The following is a 20,854-nucleotide window of genomic DNA, read 5'->3' on the forward strand; positions in this document are numbered from 1 at the left end:
ATCTTGTTTTATTCCTGAAATACAAACACATGGATCTGACTCTCAACAGCATACCAAAAGCTTTGAGAACTGAACTACTAACCAATTAGCCACTTGCATCCCACACTAGCCACTGGGTAGTAGACAAATGAGACATATTTGAACAGAACTGAAAAAACTTAGAAAATTGAACTGACATTAAAACTATAGCCCACTAAGGACAGATCAGAACACAGGTCCTAACCAAATCCATTGTCTTCTGAACAAGCAAACAAAGCAACTTTCTCCATAGGAATCAAATAGGACCATACTCTCAAAACAAAATTTAAAATGTCCCAGATGAAGAACCAAGAAAATATCAACAACTCATAAGAATAAATATAATCAAAAAATCAACCCCAAGATGACTGTAAGTTTGAATTATCAGACAAAATTTTTTTATCTTTTTTGAGACAGGCTTTTGCTCTATTGTTCAGACTAGAGTAGAGTAACTCATTGCAACTGCAAACTCTTGGTCTCAAATGATCCTCTTGCCTCAGCCTCCAAAGTAGCTGGGACTACAAGTGTGTGCTATCATACCCAGACATTTTTTTCTATTTTTAGCAGTATGGGATCTCATTCTTGCTCAGACTTGTCTTGAACTCCTGACCTCAAGTGATGCTCCCACTTGTAAAACTATAAAACATTAGAAAGCATAGAAGAAAATTTTCCTTATCTTGGGTTAGGCAAAAAAAATCTAGATATGACACCAGAAACATGATGCATATAAAAAAGATTGGTAACTTGTACTTCATCAAGATTAAAAACATTTTAGGGTTTGGAATTTTATTTTGAGGGTGATGAAAATGTTCCAAACTTAATTTTGATGATGATTGCACAACTCTATGAATACAGCAGAATCCATTGAATTGTACACTTTAAATGGGTGAACTGTATGGTATGTGAATTATGTCACAACAATTCTCCCTGAAAACAATGAAAACAAAAGTTACAGGCTCAAAGAAAATATCTTCAAATCTTGTATTTAACCAAAAACTTATTTTCAGAATTTTTTTTAAAACTCTCAAAATTCACCAGTTAAAAAATAAATAAAAAATAGATACAAGACTTGAACAGAAACTTTACTGAAGAGAATTTAAGGATGGCAAATAAACACATGAAAAGATGATCAACATCATTGGCCATTAAATAAATGCAAATTAAAATCACACGGAGCTGTCACTATACATCTTCTAGATGCCTAACCAACCACAACAACATAATGCCAAGTACTGGTGATAATAAGGATTAACTGGAACTCTCATTCTTTGTGTAAATGCAAAATAGTACACCTACTTTGGAAAACAGTGTGGCAGTTTCTTTTTTTCTTTCTTTCTTTTTTTTTTTGGTCTGTGAATGAGAAAGTAACTTTGACTTTGGGACATAGGCAGACAGCCAGTCTCAGAACTTCTGGAACTGCTTCTTGGCGCCAGTGGCAGTTTCATGTACAGTTAAACATACACTTACTTATGGACCAGCAATCATATTCCTAGGTGTTTGTTCCAAAGAAACAAAAATGTATATTCACACAACCCCCTGAACACAAACACATATAGTAGTTCTATTCATAATTGCCAAAAACTGGAAACAACCCAAATGCCCTCTAATAGATAATTGAATAAGCAAACTGTGGTACCTCTGTATAATTAAATTTCATTTAGCAACAAAAAAGAATGTAACATCGATACATGCAACACTATGAGTGGAAAACAAAAAGAGTCTCAAATGTTGACACACTTATGATTCCATTCATATGACATCTGGAAATGGCAAAACTGTAGGGAGGTACGTTGGTTTTCTCTCGCTGCATAACAAATTCCCCAAAACTTTTTTTTTTTGTAGAGACAGAGTCTCACTGTACGGCCCTCGGGTAGAGTGCCCTGGCGTCACACGGCTCACAGCAACCTCTAACTCTTAGGCTTACGCGATTCTCTTGCCTCAGCCTCCCGAGCAGCTGGGACTACAGGCGCCCGCCACAACGCCCGGCTAGAAATTCCCCAAAACTTTATGGTTTAAAATAATACCCATTAATTGTCTTACAGATGAGTCAGGATGTGACTTAGCTTAGTCCTTTGCTCAGGGTCTCACAAGCTGCAATTAACACCTCAGCCAGGCTGCATTCTCCTCTCTTGACTCAATGAAGAATCTGCCAAGCTCCTCCAGGTTGCTGCCAGAATTTGTTTTCTTACAGCTTTGAGACTGAGGGCACCAGCATCTCCCTGGCTGCTGGCTGGAGGCGGCCATCTGGTCCTAGAAGCTGCACACAATTTCCTGATACACGCCTTCCTCATAGGCAGCTGGATTCTTCAAGGCCAGCAGGGGTGAGTCTCCTGCTCCAGTCTGCTAGAATAGAGTCTTCTATATAATATAATGTAATTAATGGGGGTGCTATGTCAGTAAGATAGCAGGGTGTGACAGCAGGGAGTGAGAGGGTGATGGAATTATGGGTATCCTGATTGTTTTTGTGTCTACATGTGTTAAAAGTCATAGAACTGCACACACATGGCACATGCATCAATTTTACTGAATCTAAATGTAAAACAAAAAAGAAGAATTTTTTAAAGGTATTTTTCACTGGTTCCCGTTTTAATATGTCTTCAGTATTAATTTTACCTATAATTCCATCACTCTCTCACTCCCTGCTATCACACCCTGCTTACTCCCGCCCCTCTGAAGTGTAGACATGATTAATGTCTTAATTCTAGCCAATAGAATACGGCAAAGATTATAGGATATCACCTTCTTGAATAGGTTATGTTCCCTGGCAAAGGTGATGACATAGCACTCCCATTAATTACATTATATTATATAAAAGACTCTATTTTATTTTCTCATCATGGAGGTACAGTTTACACACCATTTCTCACCTTCTTGTACATGGGGGCCCCTGGACCAGTGCCTCTCAGCCAGGATTTAATGATATTTACCTACCGTCAGGGGATTTCACAGCACAGAGAAGGCTGCAGATACTGAACAGAGGTAAGTCCATGTTTATAAAATGTTCAAGAACCCCTTCTCATTATTTCATTCAGGGGTCGTGGGGGGTGGAATGGTGCCAGGGGCCACAGCCAGAGACCAAAAACTATATTTCCCAAGCTACAAGTTTTGGTAGAATTGGTGCCCTGATTTTTCAGTTCTGTGTTCTTAACAACATACCATTCTATCATTTATAACCTAGCAATCCTGATTTCTGAAGCCCTGCATCTCCTGCTCCCATCTGGATTCTGTCCCTTCCCCTTCATTCAACGGGCTGTGGTCACTCTGGCTCCCCCTCTTCTGCCTCCTTCACCTTCTTTGGTAAATTTTTTATTGAGTTATAGAACACATACTGAATAAGGATATATCTTAAGCAGCTATCTTGATGAATTTTCACAAAGTGGACACAGATATAATCCACACCCAAATACAAATCAAAAAACCAGAATATGAACAGAGACACAGACTTGCCCTTATTTTCCTTCCACTTGCTGTCTCGCAGGGCGACCCTATCCTGAAATCAGCTACATTGGGTCTCTATTTATTCCTTGAGTATTCAAACTCCTTCATGCAGAATTTTGACATATGATATTTTTCCTTCCTGGATCTACAGCCAGACTCATTCAGTGCTTATATGATTGCATCTCTTAAAATCTCATCTGAAATGTTCACTTTCTCCAAAAGACTTTCTTTGATTTCTCTAGCAAAAGACGCTCCCTCCACACTCTTCCTCTGTTATCTGTGCATTCCTTTCTTAGAATTTACCATGAGCTGAATTCACCCACTTATCTATTACAAAGATCTTTTAAACTGCTATAGAATGACCACCAAGATATATTGTTAAGTGAAAAAAATCAAGAACAGTGTGTATGTATACCTATGAGGATGGACAATTACATTTGAGAGCTCATCCTAAAAAAAGTGCTACATACCTCATTGCTGACTATCTCTATGTTCACCTTTGAAGTACTCCCCTTGGCCATGTGGTTACCATAGTGATACTCAGCAATGGTATGTAGCATTTTTCCTGGGGGATGAGTTAGAAAACTTAATTGTTGAACCTCGTATATATACGTGATTTCAAAGTCAAAACCATAAGATATCTTTGGCCAAGTCCAGTTTTCATCCCTATATTTCTCCATATGTATTGGATACACACACATACTTTTGATTTTCCTATTGCTGCTGCAACAAACTCCCACAAAATTAGTGGCTTAAAACAACATAAATTTATTATCTTTCAATTCTGGAGTCTGGAAAGCTAAAATGACTTTTATGAGATTAAATTAAGGTGTTGACAGGGTTGGTTCCTTCTGAAAGCTTTGAGGAGAGAATCCATTTCCTTACCTTTTTCGGCTTCTTAGTGGCCACTTATATTTCTTGGTTTATGAACCCTTCCTTCATCTTCAAAGTACATCACTTCAGTCTCTGCTTCCATCATCACTCACCTTCTCTATTTTAATAGTCAAATCTAGCCAAATGCTGTGGCTCATGCCTATAATCCCAGCAACTTGGGAGGCCAAGGCAGGAGGATTGCTTGAGCCCAGGAATTTGAGAGATAGTGAGACCCTCTCTATAAAAAGAAATGAATTGGCTAGGCATGGTGGCATGCACCTGTTGTTCTAGCTAATTGAGAGACTGAGCCAGGAGGACTGCTTGAGTCCAGGAGTATGAGACTACTGTGAGCTATGACAGGATCACTGACCTTGTCTCTTTAAAAAAAAAAAAAGTCAAATTTCCCTCTGCCTCCCTCTTATATAGATACTTGTGATGCCATTTCGGGTCCACCTGGACAACAATCCAGGATAATCTTCTCATCTAAAAATCCTTGACTTAATCTCATCTGCAAAGTAAGACAAATATATTAATATTGTTAAGAATTGATAATTTTAGCACACATGCAAGAGACAAATACAAAAGTAAAGAAGTTAACTAGAAGTCCTATTATCTTCTTTTTCTGCTGACCCAGATGAACTCATGAAAAAGTACCATAATCTAAAATTTGGTTATATCATATAAAATAATAATGTATTTTTCTCTTAAAAATAATATTTCCCAGGTCTGTTCACCAAAAGGCTTAGAAACATTGAGGAACCCCATCTCAGTGAGCACCACTGACACTCAGACTGGAGTCTCTAAAGACCATTTTTCACTGCAAGGAGAAATGGTTGATTTCAGGTCTAGAACATGACATGTACAAGATGAGCCAGAACTATCTTATATACCAGAAAACCAGGGCTCCTGGCAGTGCCCGAAGCTCAGTGGGTAGGGCGCCAGCCATATATACCCAGGCTGGCAGGTTCGAATCTGGCCTGGGCCAGCTAAATAACAATGACAACTACAACAAAAAAATAGCCAGCCTTGTGGCAGGCACCTGTAGGTAGTTCCAGCTGCTTGGGAGTCTGAGGCAAGAGAATCACTTAAGCCAAAGAGTTTGAGGTTGCTGTGAGCTGTGACACCATGGTACTCTACTGAGGGTAACAAAGTGAGAGTCTGTCTCAAAAAAATAAAATAAAATAAAATAAAAAAGAAAGGAAGAAAGAAAGAAAGACAGATCAGGGCTCCTAGGGTCATGGGTAAAGATTCAAGAGCTAATTTAAAGAGTTTCGCTGGCCAGATATTGGATAATTATGCCTGAAATACATTGAAATATACATAAAAATATTAAAATTCATGTACTTATACTAGGTTGACTTATACTAAGTTAAAAAAAACCTTCATTGATCACCTTTAGAGGACACTAGGGCACTAACTCATTCTAAATATTGATAAATGAATGAAATGAATCATTCCTGTATTTCCTGTATGAAATGTATTTTCTGTGTTAAATGTAACCACATAGTTAATCAGAGAAATTTCTTCTTTATGAGAATTTCAAGCTCTTAAATTCAAAATAAAAGAGGCAATTAGGATATTACTGTTCTGCAGCTCCTAATGAAATAATAGGTCTAGGCAATGGTCACCAATGAAAATCACGAGGTAGGGGCAGCACCTATGGCTCAGTGAGTAGGGCACCGGCCCCATATACCAAGGGTGGCGGGTTCAAATCTGGCCGCAGCCAAACTACAACAAAAAGATAGCTGGGCATGTGGTGGGTGCCTATAGTCACAGCTATGCAGAAGGTTGAGGCAAGAGAATTGCCTAAACCCAAGAGCTGGAGGTTCCTATGAGCTTTGATGCCACAGCACTCTACCATGGGTGATAAAAAAAAAAAGAAAAAAAAGAAAGAAAGAAAATCACAAGGTAAAAAGGCCATTGGGGAACTGTTAGGCTTTTTTGTTTCTTTGGTTGTTTTCAGCTTTATTGGGAGTATAATTGACAAAGAAATATTGTGTATAATTAAGGTGTATAGCTTGATTTTTTTTTTTTTTGTAAGAACAGCATTTATAAGATACACAAATAGCAAATGTACAACAGCCTTGGCTCCCCGAACCTCCAGTATCAGTGCTGGTAGCTCATCTTCTAGCCGTTGGCTCAGATCAGGGCCAAGGGATGTGATCTCAGCAGTTTTTGGTTTCAGAATAAAATTCTACTACTGTCAAATCTCACACACACACACACACACACACACACACACACACCCCACTTCTTCAAAGGCTGTGGTGAGTTTTGTACAGGTGAGGGCAGCAGAAAGGGGGTAGTTTCTGGTGGACACCATCTTCTCTGTACACTCCACCCTGACCTTGCCGTGGGCAAAAGCCCCCACCACAAAAACAACAGGATCACTGCTGAGTACCAACTGTCACACATCACTGATGATTGGAATGGAGAAAGAAGTGCCAATCTTCATACATCCAACAGGGAAGTGATCTGATACTGGCTTCTTAATTACCTTCAAGAGCTTCTGGGGGCCATCTGCTGCTCAAATGCTCAGTTGGTGTAAAAGCTGGACCATAAGTCTACAAAAGTGGTCAAAGGTTCTGGGGATTCTCACTTCAATTACAACATTCTTCTGCATGTGGATATAAACCTATAGCAAGCCAGCTCAGTTCAAGGGACTGTCCATCAGCCTCAATAAACTCTGGTGGCCTATATCTGGTCTTACTTCCCCAGGGTCCCGTCCATTTTTCAACAACATAGACTTGTGCTTGTCACAGTTGAGTAGCTCGTATGTCTTCCCTACCTTGACTGTCTCCAGACTGGCCCCTTCCAGCACTACAATGAGCCTACAGACACTGCCCTGAGTTGGGGCCTCTTGGGCACTGCAGCATCCCAGTCTTGTTCCTGCTGCCCACAGCTCAGCTCAGGAGGCTGGAATCCAGCACTAGGCCTAGATTGATTTTTTTTGTTTGTTTTATTGTTAAATCACAGCTGTGTACATTAGTGCAATCGCCTGTACCCATTCTAAGATGCACCATAGCTGTGGCCCCACACATTACCCTACCTCCACCAAAACCTCCCCCCTCCCTTCCCCATCCTTGGCCCTTTCCCCATAGTCTTGTGCTATAGTTGGGTTATAGTCTTCATGTGAAAGCTATAATTTAGCTTCATAGTAGTGCTGAGTACATTGGATACTTTTTCTTCCATTCCTGAGATACTCTGCTAAGAAGAATATGTTCCAGCTCCATATATGTAAACATGAAAGAGGTAAAGTCTCCATCTTTCTTTTTTTTTTTTTTTTGATTGTTTTTTGGCAGGCCCGGGATGGAATCAAACCCGTCAGCTCTGGTGTATGTGGCTGGCGCCTTAGCTGCTTGAGCTACAGGCGCCGAGCCTTTTTTTTTTTTTTTTTATGGTTGGGGATTGATTGAGGGTACAATAAGCCAGGTTACACTCATTGCAATTGTTAGGTAAAGTCCCTCCTGCAATCATGTCTTGCCCCCATAAAGTGTGACACACACCAAGGCCCCACCCCCCTCCCTCCTTCCCTCTTTCTGTTTCCCCCCCATAACCATAATTGTCATTAATTGTCCTCATATCAAAATTGAGTACATAGGATTCATGCTTCTCCATTCTTGTGATGCTTTACTAAGAATAATGTCTTCCACGTCCATCCAGGTTAATATGAAGGATGTAAAGTCTCCATTCTTTTTAATGGCTGAATAGTATTCCATGGTATACATATACCACAGCTTGTTAATCCATTCCTGGGTTGGTGGGCATTTAGGCTGTTTCCACATTTTGGCGATTGCAAATTGAGCTGCAATAAACAGTTCAGTACAAGTGTCCTTATGATAAAAGGATTTTTTTCCTTCTGGGTAGATGCCCAGTAATGGGATTGCAGGATCAAATGGGAGGTCTAGCTTGAGTGCTTTGAGGTTTCTCCATACTTCCTTCCAGAAAGGTTGTACTAGTTTGCAGTCCCACCAGCAGTGTAAAAGTGATCCCTTCTCTCCACATCCACGCCAGCATCTGCAGTTTTGAGATTTTGTGATGTGGGCCATTCTCACTGGGGTTAGATGATATCTCAGGGTTGTTTTGATTTGCATTTCTCTAATATACAGAGATGATGAACATTTTTTCATGTGTTTGTTAGCCATTCGTCTCTCGTCTTTAGAGAAAGTTCTATTCATGGGATTGTTGGCTTTTTTCATGTGGATGAATTTGAGTTCTCTATAGATCCTAGTTATCAAGCTTTTGTCGGATTGAAAATATGCAAATATCCTTTCCCATTGTGTAGGTTGTCTCTTTGCTTTGGTTATTGTCTCCTTAGCTGTACAGAAGCTTTTCAGTTTAATGAAGTTCCATTTGTTTATTTTTGTTGTTATTGCAATTGCCACGGCAGTCTTCTTCATGAAGTCTTTCCCCAGGCCAGTATCTTCCAGTGTTTTTCCTATGCTTTCTTTGAGGATTTTTATTGTTTCATGCCTTAAATTTAAGTCCTTTATCCAACTTGAATCAATTTTTGCGAGTGGGGAAAGGTGTGGGTCCAGTTTCAGTCTTTTACATGTAGACATCCAGTTCTCCCAACACCATTTATTGAACAGGGAGTCTTTCCCCCAAGGTATGTTCTTGGTTGGTTTATCAAAGATTAGGTGGTTGTAAAATGTTAGTTTCATTTCTTGGTTTTCAATTCGATTCCAAGTGTCTATGTCTCTGTTTTTGTGCCAGTACCATGCTGTCTTGAGCACTATGGCTTTGTAGTATAGACTAAAATCTGGTATGCTGATGCCCCCAGCTTTATTTTTGTTACAGAGAACTGCCTTAGCTATACGGGTTTTTTTCCGGTTCCATACAAAATGCAGGATCATTTTTTCCAAATCTTGAAAGTACGATGTTGGTATTTTGATAGGAATGGCACTGAATAGGTAGATTGCTTTGGGAAGTATAGACATTTTAACAATGTTGATTCTTCCCATCCATGAGCATGGTATGTTCTTCCATTTGTTAATATCCTCTGCTATTTCCTTTCTGAGGAGTTCATAGTTTTCTTCATAGAGGTCCTTCACCTCTTTCGTTAGGTATATTCCTAGGTATTTCATTTTCTTTGAAACTATGGTGAAGGGAGTTGTGTCCTTAATTAGCTTCGCATCTTGGCTGTTATTGGTGTACACAAAGGCTACTGACTTGTGGACATTGATTTTATATCCTGAAACATTACTGTATTTTTTGATGACTTCTAGGAGTCTTGTGGTTGAGTCTTTGGGGTTCTCTAAGTATAAGATCATGTCGTCAGCAAAGAGGGACAGTTTGACCTCCTCTGCTCCCATTTGGATTCCCTTTATTTCCTTGTCTTGCCTAATTGTATTGGCTAGAACTTCCAGCACTATGTTGAATAGTAAAGGTGACAGAGGACAACCTTGTCTGGTTCCAGTTCTAAGAGGAAAAGCTTTCAGTTTTACTCCATTCAGTAAAATATTGGCTGTGGGTTTGTCATAGATAGCTTCAATCACTTTTAGAAATGTGCCACCTATGCCTATACTCTTCAGAGTTCTAATTAGAAAAGGATGCTGGATTTTATCAAATGCTTTTTCTGCATCTATTGAGAGGATCATGTGATCTTTATTTTTGCCTCTGTTAATATGGTGGATAACGTTTATAGACTTGCGTATGTTAAACCAGCCTTGCATCCCTGGGATGAAGCCTACTTGATCATGATGAATGACTTTTTTGATGATAAGCTGTAATCTATTGGCTAGGATTTTGTTGAGAATTTTTGCGTCTATGTTCATGAGTGAGATTGGTCTGAAATTCTCCTTTTTGTTTGGGTCTTTTCCTGGTTTTGGTATCAGGGTGATGTTTGCTTCATAGAATGTGTTGGGGAAGATTCCTTCTTCCTCAATTCTTTGGAATAATTTCTGCAGTACAGTAATAACCTCTTCCTTGAAGGTTTGATAGACTTCTGGAGTGAAGCCATCTGGACCAGGGCATTTTTTGGTTGGAAGATTTTTTATTGTTTCTTTGATCTCAGTGCTTGAAATTGGTCTGTCCAGGAGCTCTATTTCTTCCTGGCTGAGTCTAGGGAGAGGGTGTGATTCCAAATATTTATCCATTTCTTTCACATTGTCAAATTTCTGGGCATAGAGTTTCTGGTAGTATTCAGAGATGATCTCTTGTATCTCTGTGGAATCAGTTGTTCTTTCCCCTTTATCATTTCTGATTGAGGTTACCAGAGATTTTACTTTTCTATTCCTCGTTAGTCTGGCCATTGGTTTATCTATTTTATTTATTTTTTTCAAAAAACCAACTCCTTGTTTCATTAATTTTCTGAGTGATTCTTTTGTTTTGAATTTCATTGATCTCTGATTTGATTTTGGATATTTCTTTTCTTCTACTGAGTTTAGGCTTAGATTGTTCTCCTTTTTCCAATTCCATAAGATCTCTTGTGAGATTGTTGATGCGCTCTCTTTCTGTTTTTCGAATGTAGGCATCTAAAGCGATGAATTTTCCTCTCAAAACTGCTTTTGCAGTATCCCACAGGTTTTGGTAGCTTGTGTCTTCATTGTTGTTATGCTCAAGGAAGTTAATGATTTCCTGTTTTATTTCTTCCTTCACCCATCTGTTATTCAACACAAGATTGTTTAATTTCCATGCCTTTGTGTGGGGTCGAGCATTTTTGTTAGAGTTGAGTTCCACCTTTAGTGCCTTATGGTCTGAGAAGATACAAGGTAAAATTTCAATTCTTTTGATTCTGTTGATATTTGTTTTGTGTCCCAGGATATGATCAATTTTGGAGAATGTTCCATGGGGTGATGAGAAGAATGTATATTCTTTAACTCTGGGATGGAGTGTTCTATATGCGTCTATCAAGCACAGTTGTTCTAGGGTCTCATTTAAGTCTCTTATATCCTTGTTTAATTTCTCTTTAGAGGATCTGTCCAGCTCCGTAAGAGGAGTGTTAAGGTCCCCTGTTATTATGGTATTATCAGATATCATATTGCTCAGACTGAGTAAGGTCTGTTTCAAGAATCTGGCAGCATTTAAATTGGGTGCATAGATATTTAGAATTGAAATGTCTTCTTGTTGTATTTTTCCCTTGACCAATATAAAGTGACCATCTTTGTCTTTTTTGACTTTAGTTGCTTTAAATCCACATGTATCTGAAAATAAGATTGCAACTCCTCTTTTCTTCTGAATTCCGTTTGCCTGAAAAATTGTCTTCCAACCCTTGACTCGGAGCTTTAATTTGTCTTTTGAAGCCAGGTGTGTTTCTTGCAGACAGCAAATGGATGGCTTGTGATTTTTAATCCAGTCAACCAATCTATGTCTCTTCAGTGGGGAATTCAAGCCATTAACATTTATTGAGATAATTGATAAGTGTGGTAGTATTCTATTCATCTTATTTTGTGAGAGTCCATTGCTTAGTTTTATCTTTTGCATCAGTGTGGAGGTTAGGTTCTGTCCTTTAATTTCTGAGTTCTTACTTTGCTGCTGATCCATTGTGGTGGTCAGTGTGCAGAACAGGTTGAAGTATTTCCTGTAGAGCTGGTCTTATTGTGGCGAATTTCCTCAATGTTTGTATATCCGTAAATGATTTGATTGCTCCATCAATTTTGAAGCTTAGCTGAGCTGGGTACAGAATTCTGGGCTGGAAATTGTTCTGTTTAAGTAGATTAAAGGTAGATGACCATTGTCTTCTTGCTTGGAAAGTTTCATTAGAGAAGTCTGCGGTCACTCTGATGGATTTTCCCCTGTAGGTCAACTGGCGCTTACTCCTGGCAGCTTGTAGAATCTTTTCTTTTGTCTTGACTTTGGACAGGTTCATCACAATGTGTCTTGGAGAAGCTCGGTTAGAGTTGAGGCGACCTGGGGTCCGATAGCCCTCTGAAAGCAATGTGTCAGAATCTTTGGTGATATTTGGGAAATTTTCTTTCATAATATTCTCTTGTATGGCTTCCATTCCTCTGGGGCATTCTTCTTCCCCTTCTGGAATTCCTATAACTCGTATGTTGGAACGCTTCATAAAATCCCATAATTCTGACAGTGAATGTTCTGCTTTCTCTCTCTTCTTTTCTGCCTCTTTTACTATCTGAGTTATCTCAAAAACTTTGTCTTCTACCTCTGAAATTCTTTCTTCTGCATGGTCTAACCTGTTGCTGATACTTTCCATTGCATCTTTAAATTCCCTGATTGACTGTTTCATTTCCTTCAGCTCTGCTACATCCTTTTTATATTCTTCATATCGTTCATCTCTGATTTGATTCTGTTTTTGAATTTCCTTTTGGTTAATTTCCACTTTATTAGCAGTTTCCTTCATTGTTTCCATCATTTCTTTCATTGTTTTCAACATGTGTATTCTAAATTCCCTTTCTGTCATTCCTAACATTTCTGTATAGGTGGAATCCTCTGCAGTAACTACCTCATGGTCCCTTTGCGGGGTTGTTCTGGACTGGTTCTTCATGTTGCCTGGAGTTTTCTGCGATTCTTCCTCATGACTAATTTCTTTTATCTGTTTCCTTGCCCTAATTTTCCTTTCACTTCCTCTTGCTCTTTAAGTTCTCGTTCCTGTGGACTAAGGGTTACAGGACCAGAAGCGTGAGATGGTTGAAGAGCAAAAAAGGGATGAAAGAAACGAGGACCGAGTGATAAGAAAAAAAAAGAAAAATAGAGAAAGGAGAGGGGGTGGGTAAAAGGAATATTGACAAAAAGGAGAGAGGCACAGAAAGAGGGAGACAGAGCAATATTGGTGTCCAGTAGGGTACTTTGATACAACCTTAAAAAAAAAAAACACCTTCTGGGGGTGCCCAGTTGGGTGGTTCCCTTGAGGTCAGCAGCTCTTTGCTAACCTGATCAGACATAGTACCCCACCTCCACCAAGTAGAGAGGAAAGACAAAAATGCTATAAATCAAACCAAAACAAGCAAACAGAAAAGTTTACGGGATAAAATTGGCTGGAAAAACCAAATAATAGCGGTAGAAATACTAACAAAAATGAAGTTCTAATTATTGAAATAGGCAGCAATGGGAAATTATAGTTAAAGTAGAAAAATTGAGAAACACAAAGGATCTGTATGGAAAAGGTTGAACTTAAAAAACAAAACAACAATCAACAACATCAAAATAAACAAACAAAAAAACCAACCAAACCAAAAAAAAAACAAAGCAGTATGTATATGTTATTGAATATTGTCTGGGCAACACGTGGTCTTCTGGGATATAAGATGTTAATTACAGTTGTGATACAAATGGAGGCTGCTAGTTTCTCAAACCCCAGCAGGTAGACACCCTAAATCTCTCTTCAGCCCACTTAAAAGGCACTTTGAACTTGTTCACTTGCTGAAGCTTTCCCAGGGAAGTGTTTGTCGCTGGAATGACTGCTGAAGTGGCTATCCACTTACCCTGTGTGCCAAAACTGGTCTCCCTGTGCCCCCAAGGGTTAGGGCTGCAAGGCGGCTCAGACCCTGCCCTTAGGCTACTTGGTCACTGGGTTACCAGCTACCACCGAATTCTAGCTCTGTGACCCTGAGGGTGGAGCTTGGCGGGGCAGATCGCTCACAATGGCTGCCTGTGACCCAGAGCCAAACACTATTAGCTCTGTCTAGCTCAGCGGCTCAGACTGGGGCCCTAGACAACGGCCAAAGTTCTCTGCACTCCTGCTCAGCCTCTCCCCAAGGCAGTTCAGCTGAGTACTAAGTACAAAGACACCAAAACAGTTCACAGGTAAGGCCTTTCTGGTTTGCAGTCTCACTGCTACTGAACTTACAGTTGCAGGCGGGTTTAGACGGATTGAACACACGCAACCACTTGCCGGTTTTCTACTGTTTTAGTCCTCCTCTTGGGGTCCAGAAGTCTCTCACTGACTCCCTGTATCCTCTCAGGGGTGATGACAGGCAGATACCACCAGCCAGAGATGCCTGGAGTCCTATCTCCCCAGACTCATAGTGCCCAGATGTAAGGAAGCTGTTATTCGGCTGCCATCTTGCTCCGCCTCCGTCTCCATCTTTCTTTAAGGCTCCATAGTATTCCATGGTATACATGTACCACAATTTGCTAGTCCATTCATGGGTCGATGGGCACTTGGGCTTCTTCCATGACTTAGCAATTATGAATTGGGCTGTAATAAACAGTCTGGTACAAATGTCTTTGTTATATTGTGACTTTTGGTCTTCTGGGTATAAACCTACTATAGGAATTATAGGATCGAATGGCAGGTCTATTTTTAGGTCTCTAAGTGTTCTCCAAACATCCTTCCAGAAGGAACGTATTAGTGGGCATTCCCACCAGCAGTGTAGAAGAGTGCCCTTTCCTCCACATCCACGCTAACATTTCTGGTTTTCGGATTTTGTTATGTGGGCTACTCTTACTGGGGTTAGCTGATATCTCAGAGTAGTTTTGATTTGCATTTCTCTGATGATTAAGGATGACGAGCTTTTTTTCATGTGTTTGTAGATCTTGCGTCAGTCTTCTTTAGAGAAGTTTCTCTTCAAGTCCCTTGCCCACCCTGAGATGGGGTCACGTGTTCTTTTCTTGTTAGTACGTTTGAGTTCTCTGTGGATTCTGTTATTAGACCTTTATCAGAGGTATAACCTGCAAATATTTTCTCCCATTCTGAGGTCTGTCTGCTTGCTTTACTTACTATGTTCTTGGCTGTGCAGAAGCTTTTTAGTTTGATCAGGTCTCAGTAGTGTATTTTTGATACTGCTTTGCCTGGGGAGTCCTCCTCATAAAATATTCACTCAGGCTGATTCCTTCAAGAGTTTTCCCTGCACTTTCTTGAAGTATTTTTATAGTTTCATGTCTTAAGTTTAAATCTTTTATCCAGTGAGAGTCTATCTTAGTTAATGGTGAAAGGTGTGGGTCCAGTTTCAATCTTCTACAGGTTGCCAGCAGTTCACCCAGCACCATTTGTTAAATAGGGAATCTTTTCCCCACTGAATGTTTTGAATTGGCTTGTCAAAGATCAAATAGCTTTTTAGTTTAATCAGGTCCCGGTAGTATGTTTTTGAAACTGCTTCAATTGCCTGGAGAGTCCGCCTCATAAAATATTCACCCAGGCCGATTCCTTCTAGAGTTTTCCCTGCACTTTCTTCAAGTATTTTTATAGTTTCATGTCTTAAGTTTAAATCTTTTATCCAGTGAGAGTCTATCTTAGTTAATGGTGAAAGGTGTGGGTCTGGTTTCAATCTTCTACAGGTTGCCAGCAGTTCACCCAGCACCATTTGTTAAATAGAGAATTTTTCCCCACTGAAGGTTTTTAATTGGCTTGTTGAAGATCAAATAACGGTAAGTAGCTGGATCCATCTCTTGGTTCTCTATTCTGTTCCAGACATCTACTTCTCTGCTTTTGTGCCAGTACCATGCTGTTTTGATCACTATGGATTTATAGTACAGTCTCAGGTCTGGTAGCGTGATTCCTCCTGCTTTGCTTTTATTGCTCAGTAATGTTTTGGCTATTCGAGGTTTTTTCTGATTCCATATAAAATGAAGTATTATTTTTTCAAGATCTTTAAAGTATGACAATGGAGCTTTAATAGGAATTGCATTAAAGTTATATATTGTTTTGGGCAGTATGGACATTTTAACAATGTTGATTCTTCCCAGCCATGAGCATGATATGTTTTTCCATCTGTTAACATCTTCAGCTATTTCTTTTCTTAGAGTTTCATAGTTCTCTTTGTAGAGATCTTTCACGTCCTTTGTTAGGTATATTCCCAAATATTTCATCTTCTTTGGCACTACTGTGAAAGGAATAGAGTCCTTGAGTGTTTGTTCGGCTTTGTTATTGTTGATATATATAAAGGCTACAAATTTCTGGGTGTTGATTTTGTAGCCTGAGACATTGCTATATTCTTTGATCACTTTTAAAAGTTTTGTAGTAGAATCCCTAGTGTTTTCCAGATACACAATCATATCGTCTGCGAAGAGTGAAAGTTTGATCTCTTCTGACCCTATGTGGATACCCTTGATCACCTTTTCTTCTCTAATTGCACTGGCTAAAACTTCCATTACAATGTTAAAGAGCAATGGAGACCATGGGCAACCTTGCCTGGTTCCTGATCTAAGTGGAAATGATTTCAATTTAACTCCATTCAATACGATATTGGCTGTGGGTTTGCTGTAGATGGCCTCTACTAGTTTAAGAAATGTCTCTTCTATACCAATTTTCTTGAGTGCTCTGATCATGAAGGGATGCTGGGTATTATCAAAAGCTTTTTCTGCATCAATTGAAAGAATCATATGGTCTTTATTTTTAAGTTTGTTTATGTGTTGAATTACATTTATAGATTTACGTTTATTGAACCAGCCTTGAGACCCTGGGATAAATCCGACTTGGTCATGGTGTATAATTTTTTTGATGTGTTGTTGTATTCTGTTTGTTAGGATCTTATTGAGTATTTTAGCATCTATATTCATTAGTGATATTGGTCTATAATTTTCTTTTCTTGTTTGGTCTTTCCCTGGTTTGGGGATCAAGTTGATGTTTGCTTCATAGAATGTGCTGGGTAATATTCCTTCTTTTTCTATATTTTGGAAGAGGTTTAGTAGTATAGGTACTAGTTCTTCTTTAAAGGTTTGGTAGAATTCTGACGTAAAGCCATCTGGTCCTGGGCTTTTCTTTTTAGGGAGATTTTGTACAGTTGATGCTATTTCAGAACTTGATATAGGCCTGTTCAACATTTCCACTTCGTTCTGTCTAAGTCTTGGTAGGTGGCGTGCTTCCAGGTATTGTTCGATTTCTTTCAGGTTTTCATATTTGTGAGAGTAGAGTTTCTTGTAGTGTTCATTAAGGATTTTTTGAATTTCTGAGGGGTCTGTTGTTATTTCATCATTGCCATTTCTGATTGATGAAATTAGAGATTTTACTCTTTTTTTCCTGGTAAGGTTGGTGAAAGGTTTATCTATTTTATTGATCTTTTCAAAAAAACCAGCTTTGGGATTTATTGATCTGTTGTATAGTTCTTTTGTTTTCAATTTCATTTAATTCTGCTCTGATTTTGGTTATTTCTTTTCTTCTGCTGGGTTTGGGGTTGAAGTGTTCTTCTTTCTCCAGCTGCTTGAGATGTTCCATTAAGTTATTAACTTCCTCTCTTTCCGTTTTCTTGAGGAAGGCTTGCAGTGCTATAAATTTCCCTCTTAGGACTGCCTTTGCAGTATCCCAGAGGTTCTGGTAATTCGTGTCTTGATTGTTGTTTTGTTCCAAAAATATGATGATTTCCTTCTTAATCTCGTCTATAACCCATGTATCCATCAGCATAACGTTGTTTAGCTTCCATGTTTTTGAATGGGTACGCAGGTTCCTGTTGTTATTTAGTTCAACTTTTATTCCATGATGGTCTGAGAAGATGCAAGGAATAATTTCTATTTTTTTAAATTTGCTGAGGTTAGATTTGTGGCCTAGGATGTGGTCGATTTTGGAGTATGTTCCGTGGGCTGATGAGAAGAATGTGTATTCAGTTTTGTTGGGATGAAATGTTCTGTAGATGTCTTTTAAGTCCAGATGTTGAATGGTTGAGTTTAAATCTAAAATTTCTTTGCTTAGCTTCTTTCTGGAGGATCTATCCAGGACTGCTAAAGGGGTGTTAAAATCTCCAACTACTATGGAAGTGGAGGAAATCGAGTTGCTCATGTCTGTTTGAGTTTCTCTTATAAATTGAGGTGTGTTGTGGTTGGGTGCATAAATATTAATAATTGAGATCTCATCATATTGAGTATTACCTTTAATAAATATGAAGTGTCCATCCTTATCCTTAATTATTTTGGTTGGTTTAAAGCCTATTGCGTCTGTGAACAGGATTGAAACGCCTGCTTTTTTCTGCTTTCCATTTGCCTGGAATATAGATGACCATCCCTTCACCTTGAGTCTATATCTGTCTTTTAGTGTAAGATGCGATTTTGGATGCAGCAGATATCTGGCTTGAGTTTTTGTATCCAGTCAGCCAACCTGTGCCTCTTTAGAGGACAATTTAAACCATTCACATTAACTGAGAGTATTTGTGACTGTGGAAGTTGGAATTTGATCAAAAATTTTTTGGGTGGGTTTACTTTTGTGGTGGAGAATTACACTGGTCTCTATGGAGGATAGGTCTAAGAATGTCCTGGAGAGCTGGTGTAGTTGTGGAAAATTTCTTCAACATGTGAATTTCGTTGAAGTATTTAATTTCTCCATCATAAATGAAGCTCAGTTTAGCTGGGTACAGGATCCTGGGTTGAAAGTTATTTTGTTTTAAGAGATTAAAAGTCGATGACCATCCTCTTCTAGCTTGAAAGGTTTCGGCAGAGAGATCTGCAGTCATTCTGATATTCTTCCCCTTGTAGGTAATGGTTTTCTTTCATCTGGCAGCTTTCAGAATTTTCTCCTTCATATTAACTTTAGTGAAATTGATTATGATGTGTCTGGGGGATGTCTTATTTAGGTTGAGTCGTGCTGGAGTTCTGAAACTGTCTGCTATCTGAATTTCGGAATCTCTTGGCATGTCTGGAAAGTTCTTCTTCATAATCTCATGGAGAAGAGACTCTGTGCCTTGTGAAGCCACTTCGTCACTTTTGGGGATCCGTATAAAATGAATATTGGTTTTCTTTAAATTATCCGAGAGCTCTCTGAGAGAGTGGTCTGTTTTTCCTCTCCATTTCTCTTCTTCTTTGAGCGTTTGGGAGCAGTCGAAAGCTTTGTCTTCAATGTCAGAAATCCTTTCTTCTGCTTGCTCCATTCTGTTACTGAGGGATTCTACTGTGTTTCCCAGATCTTTGAGGGATGCAACTTCTTGTTTCAATGTGTTGAAATCTTTCGTCATTTGGTCTTTGAATCCGTTGAATTCTTGAGATAACTTTTGGAATTCTAATTCGATCTTATTTGCTATCCAGATCCTGAATTCAATTTCTGACATCTCAGCTATTTGTTTGTGCATGGGGTCTTGTGCTGTTTCTGCCCCATTGATCCTTGGGGGAGTTGATCTACTCTGATTATTCATATTGCCAGAGTTTTTCTGTTGATTTCGTCTCATGATTGTTTTTCACCATTTCCTCTGGCCGTCCTCAGAGTAGGGGATGTGTCTCTCCAAGATTAGACCCCAGCGGGATCACTCTATTGTTGCTGGATCTTTGTAGGGAGTGGCCCTGTGTAGTTCCTCTGGGGATGCTCTAGCTAGGGAGTTCTGGTTGTGGAAGCAGTTCTGGTGTGTTACACACCTGGATCCAGCAACAGCGCTGAGGGTGGTGTGCACAGTTCTGGGAGTGCCAGGCGCCCAGTGACTTTGGCACAGATAGCCCAAGGCTCCAGCAGTCTCTGGCCAGGAGAAGAGCTCTGCGCAGAGGCAGGGAGGGCTCCAAAGGGCACGCAGCTACCAGAGTCCCTGTCCAGATGAAAGGGCTAGTGTGGAAGCTGGGAGGACCCAGGAGGGAGGATGCAGGGTTGCGTAGCTCCCGCATTTCCTGGTGAGGCAATGTGGAGGCCCGGTGGGTGCGGTTCACTGGTCAGGGGTCGCTGCACAGCTCTTATGGAGGTCTGGGCAGCTCCAAGCCCAGGAGTTTGAGGTTGCTATGAGCTGTGATATCACAGCACTCTACCCAGGGCAACAGCCCAAGGCTCCAGTGTGCCAAACCGTCTTGCTCTGCCCCTAAGGATTTAAGGCTGTAAGGCAGCTCAATCCCCACCTTTAGGCTGCTCAGTCAGTAGGTTACTTTGACCCGCCCAATCCTTGCTCTGAGACCCTGAGTGTGGAGCTTGCCTTGGCAGTTCTTTCACAATGGCTTCCTGCGCCCAGCTCAGTGGCTCAGTCTGGGGCCCCAGACAATGCCCAAAGTTCTCCACACTCCTGCTCAAGCTCTCCCCAAGGCAGTTCAACTGAGTGCCAAGTCCAAGAACACTGAAAGAGTTCACAGGTAAGGCCTTTCCGGTTTGTAGTCTCACTGCTGCTTGTACTTACAGTTGCTGGCGTGATTAGGTCGATCGAACGCTCCCAACCACTTGCCAGTTTTCCACTGTTTTTGTCCTCCTCTTGGAGTCCAGAAGTCCCTTGCTGGCTCCCTGTATCCTCAAAGGGATGATTATAGGCAGATCCCACCAGCTAGAGATGCCTGGAGTCTTGTCTCCCCAGACTCGCTGTTCCCAGTTGCAGGGAAGCTGTTACTCGGCCACCATCTTTAATCTCCTCCTAGCTTGATGTTTTGACAAACATATACATTGATATGCATATCACCACACTCAGTCTAATTAACATATTTATCAGCTCACAGAGTTACTTGTGTGTGTGTATAAGAATACTTAAGAGCTACCCTGTTAGCAAATTTCAAGTGTGTAATACGATATTGCTAAAGATAGTCATTATGCTGCACATTAAATCTTCAGAATTCATTTATCTTATATGCCTAAAATTTTGCACTGTCCTTATTGTTGTTGTTGTTGTTTTTTTTTTTGAGACAGAGTCTCACTTTGTCATCCTCAGTAGAGTGCCATGGCATCATAGCTCATAGTACCCTCAAACTCTTGGGCTCAAGTCCTCTTGCCTCAGCCTCCCAAGTAACTGGAACTACAGGCACTCAT

The 20,854-nt window shown here is 40.0% G+C and overlaps 1 pseudogene; it reads right to left on the minus strand.

Moving 5' to 3' along the window:
- LOC128571687 (ribosomal RNA small subunit methyltransferase NEP1-like) overlaps nt 1-20,854 on the minus strand; it is an 84,677-nt pseudogene that overhangs the window by 3,228 nt on the left and 60,595 nt on the right.

The sequence above is a fragment of the Nycticebus coucang genome, chromosome 19 (assembly GCF_027406575.1).
Source record: "Nycticebus coucang isolate mNycCou1 chromosome 19, mNycCou1.pri, whole genome shotgun sequence".
Lineage (NCBI taxonomy): Eukaryota > Metazoa > Chordata > Mammalia > Primates > Lorisidae > Nycticebus > Nycticebus coucang.